At 40.8% G+C, this 13019-nt stretch overlaps 1 protein-coding gene across 2 annotated transcripts in view; it reads right to left on the bottom strand.

Annotated features, from left to right (window-relative positions):
- BMPR2 (bone morphogenetic protein receptor type 2) overlaps positions 1-13019 on the bottom strand; it is a 195677-nt gene that overhangs the window by 85861 nt on the left and 96797 nt on the right. The window lies entirely within an intron of this gene.

Here is a 13019-nt window from a genome sequence, read left to right as displayed (position 1 = left end):
CAAACTGCCTATCAAAATCCCAGTTGTCTTTTTTCAGATATGGAAAACTGATCACAATTCATATGGAAATGCAAGGAACCCAAAACAGCCATAATAATCTTGAAAAAGAAAAACAGGCCAGGCACGGTGTCTCTCGCCTGTAATCCCCAGCACTTTGGGAGGCTGAGGCAGGCAGATCAGCTGAGTCAGGAGTTCGAGACCAGCCATGGCCAACATGGTGAAACCCTGCCTCTACTAAAAATACAAAAATTAGCTGGGCATGGTAGTGCAAGCCTGTAATCCCAGCTACTCGGGAGGCTGAGGCAGGAGAACTGCTTGAACCCGGGAGGCGGAGGTTGCAGTGAGCTGAGATCACACCATTGCACTCCAGTGTGGGCAACAAGAGTGAAACTCCTTCTCAAGAGAAGAGAAGAGAAAAGAGAAGAGAAAGAAAAAGAACAAAGTTGGAGAACTCAGCTTTCTCTATTTTAAAACTAATTACAAAGCAATAGTTATCAAGACAGTATGGTCCTGGCATAAGGATCAATGGATCCTTGATATATTGATGAATGGAATAGAATTAAGAGTTCAGAAATACACTTTTCCACTTATGGTCAATTTATTTATTTATTTATTTTTAGACGGCGTCTCGGTCTGTTGCCCAGGCTGGAGTGCAGTGGCGCGATCTCGGCTCACTGCAACCTCCACCTCCCGGATTCATGCCATTCTCCTGCCTCAGCCTCCTGAGTAGCTAGAACTATAGGCACATGCCACCACGCCTGGCTAATTTTTTTGTATTCTTTAGTAGAGATGGGGTTTCACCATGTTAGCCAGGATGGTCTCGATCTCCTGACCTCATGATCCACCTGCCTCAGCCTCCCAAAGTGCTGGGATTACAGGCATAAGCCACTGTGCCTGGCCTGTCAATTGATTTTTGACAAGGATACCAAGACTTTTCAATTGGGAAAAATAATATTTTCCACAAAAGATACTGGAAAACTGGATATCAAACAAAAGAATGAAGTTGGACTCCCTACCTCATGCCATATACAAAAATTAACTCAAAATGGATCACAGACCTAAATGTAAGAGCTAAAACTATAAAACCTCAAGAAGAAAACACAACAGCAAACCTTTGTGACTATGTATTAGAAAATGGTTTCAGGTTGGGCGTGGTGGCTCACACCACGTGTAATCCCAGGACTTTGGGAGGCCGAGGCAGGCAGATCACCTGAGGTCAGGAGTTTGAGACCAGCCTGCCCAACATGGCAAAACCCCATCTCTACTAAAAATACAAATGCTAGGCATGGTGGCGCATACCTGTAATCCCAGCTACTCGGGAGGCTGAGACAGGAGAATAGTGTGAACCCAGGATGCAGTGAGCTGACATCGCACCACTGCACTCCAGCCTGGGTGACAGAGTAAGGCTCCATTTAAAAGAAAAAAAAAGAAAAAGAAAAAGAAAATGGTTTCAGAGTGACAAAATAAAAAAAGGTAAATTAGACTTCATTAAAAATGTCAAAACTATGTAAAATGACAAGCCAAAGAATGAGACTTGTATCTACTATGTAAAAAGAACTTTTACAACTCAACAATAAAAAGACAAATATGCACAATTTTTATATGGGCAATGGGTTTGAATTAACATTTTACCAAATAAAATACACAATGTTTAAGAAGCACAGGAAAAGATGCTCATCACCATTATTCATCAGGGAAATGAAAACCAAAACCATAATGAGACATTACATCATACACATTAGGATGACTATAACCAAAAAGAAACTGGTCACTATTTTCAAGTAGAGAAAGGTTAAAAAATTGGAAATGGAAAGAAAATAACAATTGAAAGTTGGGAGGAAAGAATAAAAGCTGCCAAAGCTTAAAACACAGTAGTGCTTATTACTGCACGCCCCATCTCAAGCATGTGTTTGGAGGTTTTAATGTGTAAATACAAATACTTAACTGTATTATGTGCCACTCTGGTGGGAATGTTGATAATGGGGGAGGCTATGCATGTGTGGGAGCAGGGAGGGGATAATGGGAATTCTCTTCTTTCCTCTCAATTTTGCTATCAACCTAAACTGCTCTACTTTTTTTTATTAAAAAAATCGTATTATCTCACAGTTTCTATGGGAATCTACATACTGTTTATATAAGTGCTCTGCCAGGATCTTTTACAAGACTGTAATCAGGGTGTACGCTGGTGCCATAGTCATCTCAAGACTCAACTAAGACAGTATCTATTGCTGAGCTCACTCAATAGCTGTTGGCAGGGTTCACAAATTGTTGGACTATGGGCCTCAGTCCTTGCTGGGTATTGGCAAGTTAAGTGACCTCAGTTCTTTGTCAGGTGGCCCTCTTCAACAGAGCAAGCACAAAAGAAGAGCCAGAGAGAACACATCAGCAAAATAACAGTCATGGTCTTTTAAAACCTAATTACAGAAGTGATATACCATCACTTTTGCCTAATTTGTTAAAATCAAGTTATTAAGTCTAGCTCACATTCAGAAGGACAGGATTACACAAGGGTGAGAATACTAGGAGGCAGGGATCATTGGGAACCATGTCAGAAGCTGCCTACCACAATATATACACTTTTGATTTTTTTCTTCTTTTTTATTTTTATTTATGGTTTGAGACAGGGTCTCAGTCTGTCACCCAGGCTGGAGTGCAGTGGTGTAATCATGGCTCACTGCAGCCTCAACTTTCTGGGCTCAGGTAATTTTCCCACCTCAACCTCTCAAATAGCTGAGACTGTAACATGCACCACCACAACTGGCTAATATTTTTGTTCTTTCGTTTCGTTTTGTTTTTGTAGAGACGGGTTTTGCTATGTTGCCCAAGTTACTATTCAAACTCCTGGGCTCAAGTGATCCACCAACTTCAGCCTCTCAAAATGCTGGGATTACAGGTGTGAGCTGCCATGCCTGGCCCTTCTTAGAGGGGTCTTGCTCTGCTGCCCCACCTGGAGTGCAGTAGAGTGATCATAGCTCACTGTAGCCTTAAACTCCTGGGCTCAAATGATCCTCCCACCTCAGCCTTCCAAACAGTTGGGACTACTTTGGAAGTACGAGCACATGCTACCATGCCCTGCTAACTTAAAAAGAGCCTCAAGTCACAATGTTCTGTCAACCCATTCCAAATACATAGCCTTCTTTTATGTTTTCCTGTTTAAAGACAACTTATTTAACGTACTGTATATGGTTGTATATGGTTGATTCATTGACACTTAACTCATGGCCAACAGCACTATAATTCATGCCTGAATGAATTTTACCTCACACACGTATTTCTCCTGAAGGTGTATCATAGCCTTCTTGTTCTGTGGAATACTAGACAGCACTTTGGCACCACTCTTGCAGGCCATTTCAAACCACAAAAGCAACAAAAACCATAAAAATGCAAAAGAATACCACTAAATAGACTGAAAAAGATACTTGTTTACAGTATGAGAACTGAAACAAGAAGGCAGAGCATAGCCTTGTTCAACCTAAGCTAGGAACGTGCACCTTGGGTGACTCGAATTTTCTGCCACTCTGTGCATGTCTAGGAATGACCATGAAAGCACTGTGAATATTGGTTTTGGGGTTACAAATACATTTTAGCAAGTAAAAGGGGGGCAAAACGGAATTCAGGAACAATGAGGATCCACTGCCTCTTACTTATTGCTAAACACTTTTACAAATATACAATTGGAGCAAAAAAGGCAGAATATCTGTTTTTTCAGGAACAACTTCCTATAGCTTTTATTATTTATTTATTTATTTATTTTGGAGATGGAGTCTCACTCTGTCACCCAGGCTGGAGTGCAGTGGGGTGAACTCGGCTCACTGCAACCTCCGCCTCTTAGGTTCAAGCTATTCTCTTGCCTCAGCCTCCTGAGTAGCTGGGACTACAGTCGCCTGCCACCATGCCCAGCTAATTTTTGTATTTTCAGTAGAGACAGGGTTTCATCATATTGGCCAGGCTGATATCGAACTCCTGACCTTGTGATCCGCCCGCCTTGGCCTTCCAAAGTGCTGGGATTACAGGCGTGAGCCACCGCTCCTGGCCTAGCTTTTATTTTTTTTCTGTGTATGAAAGATGCAGGAAATAGTATGTGTTCTGTTTCTCAAGTATAAGAACATAGGAAACAACAAATATCATAGGAAACTCAATAACAATCCTTCAAATTAAAAAAAAATCACAGAATATAGGCTTTCATACATAATAAATAAAAATTAGCAGAAAAGTATCCTTTATGGTAAAAGGAAAATGATATGGGGGAGGATGTTTGTAATAGTTTCTAAAATGACTTAAAGACAGTTATTTCCTAAGAAAGTAACTGTTATTGAATGTCTTCTCTATGTGGGCACTTTAGTGTATTATCTTGTTTAATCTAAACACCCACATAAATTGGATACTATTTTGCATATGAAGTAATTGATGCATTGAGGCTAAATAATGTGCTCAAGGTTATGTTTAGCAAGTTTAACAGCAAGGTTTTTAACCCAGGCACTATGATTGATGATCTATGCTCTTAATCATTACACTATATAACATTCCAAACAATCAAGTGAAACCTTATGCTTCTCTCCCTCAAATTATCCTTTTTTTTTTCTTTGGCAGTTGATTAAGCTAATTTCATATTACAGCTAATACAAAATGTGTTGTTTTTAATGAGACATTTTGAGAAGTGCTCAAAACAGTATATTGAAGTTGTCGGTGTATTCTTAGTCAAAGTTGTGTCTGTTCAACTATTATTTAACTTATTTTATGTATTTTTTTTGAGTCTCGCTCTGCATCCCAGGCTGGAGTGCAATGGCGCAATCTCAGCTCACTGCAACTTCCGCCTCCCGGGTTCCAGCAATTCTCCTGCCTCAGCCTCCCAAGTAACCGGGATTACAGGCGCATGCCACCACACCCAGCTAATTATTTTGTATTTTAGTAGAGACGGGTTTCATTGTGTTACCAAGGCTGGTCTCCAACTCCTGAACTCAGGCAATCCACCCGCCTCGGCCTCCCAAAGTGCTAGGATTACAGGCATGAGCCACCGCACCCGGCCTATTTAACATTATTTTAAAGATGCTTGTTACTCAAATCATGGCTAGTCTCATCTTGGTTTTGAATGTATTTTAAATGTTTTCATGTATCTATGACTCTATTATAGTACGTTTGTATCTGAAACCACCAAATAATTATTAGATGGGTAATTAGTTTTTGCATATGAAAATATGCAGAAAATGTTCAGTAATCAGAGAGCACATTATAAGGAAATGAGACACAGTTAAGGCAGGAAGAGAGGGACACACATGGAATTGGAAATCCTAAAAAGACAATAAAAATTGCAGTTGTTGAAATAAAGACATGGAAATTATTTCATAGTCTGCAACCAATTCTGTCTAGTATTTCAGAAGATATTTATTAAACACTGGTCAATTCCACCATACATGCTTGGGACTTAGATTTTTTTTTTTTTTTTTTTTTTTACCTTGAGATGGAGTTTCACTCTTGTTGCCCAGGCTGGAGTGTAATGCTGCGATGTTGGCTCACTGCAACCTCTGCCTCCCGGGTTCAAGCAATTCTCCTGCCTTGGCCTCCCAAGTAGCTGAGATTACAGGCATGTGCCACCACGCCCGGCTAATTTTGCATTTTTTTAGTAGAGACGGGGTTTCTCCATGTTGATCAGTCTGGTCTCAAACTCCCAACCTTAGGTGATCCGCCCACTTTGGCCTCCCAAAGGGCTGGGATTACAGGCGTGAGCCACTGCACCCGGCCAGGACTTAGATTTTACAGACGAAAAGCTTCCACTGAGTTTATTAGTTAAAGCCAGGTCAGTTAACAGGTTTTGCTTTGTTCATCAGACAAATAAGTAATGTAAAATTTTAAAAACTCCAACATGAAAAAGGATTACTTTTTGAGAGAAGAGGAGCAAGGTAAGTAGGTAGGGTAGATACAGGGTAGAGGCTGGCATTCAGAAGTGCAGAGCTAGCAAAACTTCAGAATGAAAACTGTCTGATGAACAATAAATAATGTGTAAATGGAATTTTGTTACTACTGCATTAAAGAATTAATATTTTCCTAAAGGATGCAACCTTATATTTCTCTTGTCCTGTGCCTTCTACATTAATATGTATTTTTTAATTTTTAATTTTTGTGGGTACATAGTAGGTATATATATTTATGGGGTACATGAGATGTTACACTAGTATTTTGAAAAAGCATAAAAATGTGGCCGGGCGCGGCAACTCACACCTGTAATCCCAACACTTTGGGAAGCCGAGGCAGGTGGATCACCTGAGGTCAGGAGTTTGAGACCAGCTTGGCCAAACTGCTAAAAATACAAATACAAAAAACCTGCACTCCCACCTGGGCAACAGAACGAGACTGAATCAAAAAACAACAACACAAAACAAAAACCTGACAACTATGAAACATATATAGTAACCTGGAAAATATTTATGTTAAACAAAAAGGCAGGATCTAAAATGGATGTATATTACAAATACAGCTATGCAAAAATAAAAGAGAAAAGACTGGAAAGAAACATTCAAAATATTAACAATGGTTGTATATAGATGTAGAGACTACTGGAGATTATTTTTTTCCTTGCTACTTATGTCATTTTTCTCTTTTTCCAAATTAACAAGCAGGTTATTGGTTACACAAATAATACATGAATATATTCTCATTTTAAATTAAAGATTCAAACAATACAAAACTATAGGAATAATAAGTGACCTTTTTGGCAGGCGCGGTGGCTCACGCCTGTAATCCCAGCACTTTGGGAGGCCAAGGTGGGCGGATCATGAGGTCAGGAGATCGAGACCATCCTGGCTAACATGGTGAAACCCCGTCTCTATTAAAAATACAAAAACAAATTAGCCAGGCGTGGTGGCAGGTGCCTGTAGTCCCAGCTACTCAGGAGGCTGAGGCAGGAGAATGAAGTGAACCCGGGAGGCGGAGCTTGCAGTGAGCCAAGTGAGCCACTGTACTCCAGCCTGGGCGACAGAGTGAGACTCCGTCTCAAAAAAAATAAAAAATAAAAATAACAAATAACCTTTCCACAGTCTTCCCACACTACCCACTTCTTTTTTTTGTTTTTTTGTTTTTGTTTTTTTTTTTTGAGACAGAATCTCTTTCTGTTGCCCAGGCTGGAGTGCAGTGGCGCGATCTCAGCTTACTGCAACCTCCTTCCCAGGTTCAAGAGATTCTTCTGCCTCAGCCTCCTGAGTAGCTGGGACTACAGGCACATGCCACCACACCTGGCTATACTTTTTGTATTTTTAGTAGAGATGGGGTTTCGTTATATAGGCCAGGCTGGTCTCGAACTCCTGACCTCATGATCCACCTGCCTCGGCCTTCCAAAGTGCTGGAATTATAGACGTGAGCCACCGCGCCCGGCGATCCACTTATTTCTTTGCTAAGTTTGCACAGTTTTTAGTAATTTTATTTTTTATTTTATTATTTTTGGTGAGACAGAGTCTCGCTCTGTCGCCCAGGCTGGAGTGCAGTGGCATGATGGCTCTCTGCAACCTCTGCCTCCCAGGTTCAAGCAATTCTTCTGCCTCAGCCTCCCGAACAGCTGGAACTACAGGGGTGTGCCACCATGCCCAGCTAATTTCGTATTTTTAGTAGAGATGGGGTTTCACCATATTGGCCAAGCTGATCTTGAACTCCTGACCTCATGATCCGCCTGCCTCGGCCTCCCAACATGCTGGGATTACAGGCATGAGCCACTGCGCCCGGCTATTTTATTTTATTTTATTTATTTATTTTGAGATGGTGTCTCGCTCTGTCACCCAGGCTGGAGTGCAATGGCACAATCTCTGCTCACTGCAACCTCCGCCTCCTGAGTTCAAGCGATTCTCGTGCCTCAGCCTCCCGAATAGGTGGGATTACAGGCGCCCACTACCACACCCAGCTAATTTTTTCTATTTTTAGTAGAGACAGGGTTTTTCCATGTTGGCCAGGATGTCTCGAACTCCTGACCTCAAGTGAGCCGCCCGCCTTGGCTTCTCAAACTGCTGAGATTACTGGTGTAAGCCACCGCGCCTGGCCAGTTTTTTGTAATTTTAAAATGTGTTTTTGTTAAAATTTTTATGTTAATTTTTTTTTAAGACAGGTTCTCACTCTGTAGCCTAGGCTGGAGTGCACTGGCGCAATCTTGGATTACAGCAACTTCCGCCTCCCAGACTCAAGCGATTCTCCCATCTCAGCCTCCCAAGTAGCAGGGATCACAGGTGTGCGCCACTATGCCCAGCTAATTTTTGTATTTTTGGTATAGATGGGGTTTCTCCATGTTGCCCAGACTGGTCTCAAACTCTTGGGATCAAGCGATCTGCCTGCTTTGGCCTCCCAAAGTGCTGGGATTACAGGCATGAGCCACTGTGCCCTGCCATAATGAAAAATTTTAAAGGAGAAAAAACTCACCATCACCAAACTTTCTATTTATTGTTATATGACCATGAGCAAAAGTTCTGTTTCTGAATTTTATATTTTAATTTCTTTCTTTAAACTTCAACAGATAAAAGTATTTTTATTTTGGTTAAACACCTAGCAATTGCAGACTAAATGTCTGACATTCGATATTACAGTAGTTATTTTTCTTGAGGTTAGTGCAAAAGCCAAAACTGATCTTGTTTGCCAACTTTCACTTCACTCAATTTTTTTGTCTCAAGAACAAAATATATAAATTGAGTTAATGCTTCCAAATTAGAGCGCTTTACTTAAAACACTTTCCCTTTTTATTGCAATAGCACTACTGATTCCTAGCTGGCAATATTCCTACTTTTGGGTCAAAAGGTTATAGTAAACTAAACTAAGACCTGGGTAACAATCTGAAATGTAAGGCAGCTGTAAAGATCTTTGAGGATGATGTATGAACAAATTCACTTTCTCTCTTTCTTTTTCTTTTTGAGACGGAGTCTCTGTCACCCAGGCTAGAGTGCAGTGCTGCAATCTCGGCTCACTGCAATCTCCGCTTCCTGGGTTCAAGTGATTCTTCTGCCTCAGCCTCCCAAGTAGCTGGGATTACAGGCACGTGCCACCATGCCCAGCTAATTTTTGTATTTTTAGTAGAGACGGGGTTTCACCATGGTAGCCAGGCTGATGGAACTCCGGACCTCAGGTGATCCACCCACCTTGGCCTCCCAAAGTGCTGGGATTACAGGTGTGAGCCACCGCACCTGGCCACTTTCTCTCTTTCATCTAGCTAGAGGTACAAGTGAAAATTAGAGACTTTGTTGTGTTTGTGAAAAATAAATGTATCCAATTCAATACAATCTCCTAATAGAAGCTAATGGCCTTCAGTAGGTAGAAACTACAGCTATAAAGAAAATTTCCTATTGCTTTCAGTTTAGTGCTTCATCAACAAATCAAAGGAAATAATCCAAAACTGATGATCCTAGAATATGGTCTGTTAAAATTTGTTGACTAAGACAATTCTTGAGATGTGCTATATTTTAACTTTTTAAACTTTAAAAATTGTTTAAACTTTTTATTTGGAAATAATTTAAACCTTACACAACAGTCACAAGAATAGTACAAAGAATACACCATATACTTTTACCCAGATTTACCTATTCACCTATTGATACCATTTTACTGTTTGCTTTTATTACCTCTCTCTTTCTACATACACACACACACACACACACACACACACACACACACACACACACACACCTTTTTTTGAACCAATACACAGTAGAATCATGGTCCTTTATTCTTGAACACTTCTTAGATTATTTCCTAAGAATATGGTTATTCTCTTATAAAACCACAGTATTGTTATCAGCTTCAGCACATTTAACATTGAAACAACATTTTTCTCTAATCATCATGTCCTTTATCACATTCTTCTCATCCAGTAAAAGACAGGCACTGCCTAGTTGTCCAGTCTTTTTTGCTTCCTTTGACCTAGACCTTTCCCACAGTCTGTTTTATATGACATTCACATTTTTGAAAAATGCAATCCCCCTTTTTGTAATAGAACATTCCTAATTTGGGGTTTGTGTGATATTACCTCATGATTAAATTCAGGTTATGCATTCTTGACTGGAATATAGTACTATATTAGTTACGTGTCCTTCTCTAGGTATCATGGATTTCCATGTGTCCTTCTTTAATAATGTTAACTTTTATTATCTGGTCAAGGTGTCCAGTTTTCCCATTTTATAATTACTAATTTTTCCCTTGAGATATGTGGGAGGCATGCAAATATCCTGGCTCATCATTGAAACTGCCCCTAGATTTAGGATCCTTTGATGATTCTTGCCTGATCCAATCCTTAACACAATGGTTGCAGAATGATAAGCTGCCAACTCCAGCAATCCTACATTTACCAGTTGGCACTTGACATTCTACTCATGATTCATTTTCCTTCCAGTGGTTCACAGTTCATTAATGTACTTGTTTAGCACTCAAATTGACCCAGATTTAGCCAGTGGGAGTTCCTTCCAGCTGGCTCCTGTGTCCTTATGACAAGTCTCCATGATATTTTTAGGTACTTTTCCTTCCTTTTTTTGCTTTGTTTTGTTTTTGAGACAGGGTCTCACTGTCACCCAGGCTGGAGTACAGCTGGAGTACACAGCTCAATGCAGCCTTGACTTCCCAAGTTCAAGTAATCCTCCCACCTCAGCCTCTCAAGTAGCTGGGACTACAGGCATGTGCCACACCTGGCTACTTTTTAATTTTTTTTGAGATAAGGTCTATGTTGCCCAGGCTGGTTGTGATATTCTGGGATCAAGCAGTCCTCTTGCCTTGGCCTCCCAAAGTGCTGGGATTACAGGCTCTTTCCTTACTTTCTTACAAAAATTATTAAAACATTACAAGATGTCCCAGGCTTATCTTGTATCTATCCTGCTCCAGTCTTGGGATAAATCATTTTTCTAAGAAGCTTTGGTTCCTTTTTTTATTTTTATTTTTATTTTTTGAGACAGCGTTTCACTCTTGTTGCCCAGGCTGGAGTGCAATGGCGTGATCTTAGCTCACTGCAACCTCCGCCTCCCAGGTTCAAGTGATTCTCCTGTCTCAGCCTCCTGGGTAGATGGGATTACAGGCGTGCACCACCACGCCCAGCTAATTTTTGTATTTTTAGTAGAGATGGGGTTTCACTATGTTGGCCAGGATGGTCTTGATCTCTTTACCTCGTGATCTGCCTGCCTCAGTCTCCCAAAGTGCTGGGATTACAGGTATGAGCCACTGCACCCAGCCTCAACTCATTTTCTTAATCCTATAATGCATGTACGATGGTTTCAGAATTGCTTTGCCCACACTACTAAAAGACAAATCTTCGCAAAAGAGTTCAGTATTTGTTTGCAATTCTCCTCCATCCTTTATACCACATCTTGCACAAGAGTGTATATAGTCAAATACTGTGCTTATAAATCACTTGGATTAGTTCTTTTTCTCTTCAGGGCTTTTTTTTTTCCCCCTTATCTTTCAATAACTTTGGTATCAAGGTAGTTATTATAGTAATAGGAAATACAATTGGGGCCGGGCGCGGTGGCTCAGGCCTGTAATCTTAGCACTTTGGGAGGCCGAGGTGGGCGGATCATCTGAGGTCGGGAATTTGAGACCAGCCTGGCCAACACAGTGAAACCCCATCTCTTCTAAATATACAACAATTAGCCGGGCGTGGTGGCAGGCACCTGTAATCCTGGCTACTTGGGAGGCTGAGACAGGAGATCACTTGAACCCGGGAGGTGGACGTTGCAGTGAGCCAGGATCATGTCACTGTACTCTAGCCAGGGTGGCAAAAGCAAGACTCTGTCTCAAAAAAATAAATAAATAAAATAAAAATAAAATTGGGTTCATTTATTTCAGTTTGCTTATACTGTGAGGAATTTTTCTCCTTTCCATTCTTAGGTACTTAATTTTTTTTTGCTTACGTAGAATAGTGACACGATGCCAACAGTAAAAACTACATACAAAAAGCTACACTCAGGCCGGGCGCGGTGGCTCACACCTGTAATCCCAGCACTTTGGGAGGCTGAGTCGGGTGGATCACCTGAGGTCAGGACTTTGAGACCAGCCTGACCAACATGGAGAAACCCCGTCTCTACTAAAAATACAAAATTAGCCGGGCGTGGTGGCACATGCCTGATCCCAGCTACTAGGGAGGCTGAGGCAGGAGAATCGCTTGAACCTGGGAGGCGGAGGTTGTGGTGAGCCGAGATCGTGCCATTGCCCTCCAGCCTCCACAACGAGAGCGAAACTCCGTCTCAAAACAAAACAAAACCAAAAAAAAACAAAAACAAAAAAAAAGCTACACTCAGAGAACATTCACTCCTTTCCATATTCTTTCTGTCTCATTCCTTGGATCCCTTATAAATAACCAAGTTCATTATTTTCTAATTTATTATTTCTTTTTTTAAAGATAAGTCAATAATAGATAGGCTTTTTTATTTTCCTTCCAGTCCTATACAAGAGAGCCTACTATATATACTTTTTGCATCTAATATTACCGGTGAAAATCACTCTGTGCTAGTTCATAGAGATCTTATTTTTTTCTTATAGCTGTATAGTTGGTACTCCATTACATGTATGTACCATAGTATATTTCAACTAATCTCCTATTCTTGGACATTTACTTCCTAATATTGTGCAGTTACAAATAACACTGCAATAAACAACTCAATGTCTATGTATACTCGTACTATTGAAGATGTATCTTCCAGATAAATTCCAAGAAATGTGAAAGCTAGGTGAAAGAGTAAGCACACATGTAGTTGTCTTAACCAAATTTCCCTCCATACAGGTTGGGAAGTACTACATTTTATTTTGAGACAGAGTCTCGCTGTGTCACCTAGGTTAGAGGGCAGTGGCACAATAGCTGCAGCTTCAACTTCCTAGGCTCAAGCAATTCTCCAATCTCAGACTCCCAAATAACTGAACTACACATGCGCACCACCACGCCTGGCTAATTTATTTATTGTTTTGGTAGAGATGGGATCTCACTATGTTGCCCAGGCTGGTCTTCAGTTCCTGGGCTCAAATGCTCCTCCTGCTCTGGCCTCCTAAAGTGCTGAAATTACAGACATGAGCCACCGTGC

Source organism: Pongo abelii, chromosome 11 (assembly GCF_028885655.2).
Source record: "Pongo abelii isolate AG06213 chromosome 11, NHGRI_mPonAbe1-v2.0_pri, whole genome shotgun sequence".
Classification (NCBI taxonomy): domain Eukaryota; kingdom Metazoa; phylum Chordata; class Mammalia; order Primates; family Hominidae; genus Pongo; species Pongo abelii.
Note: the sequence above shows the minus strand (reverse complement) of the source record. Positions and strands in the feature narration are given on the sequence as shown.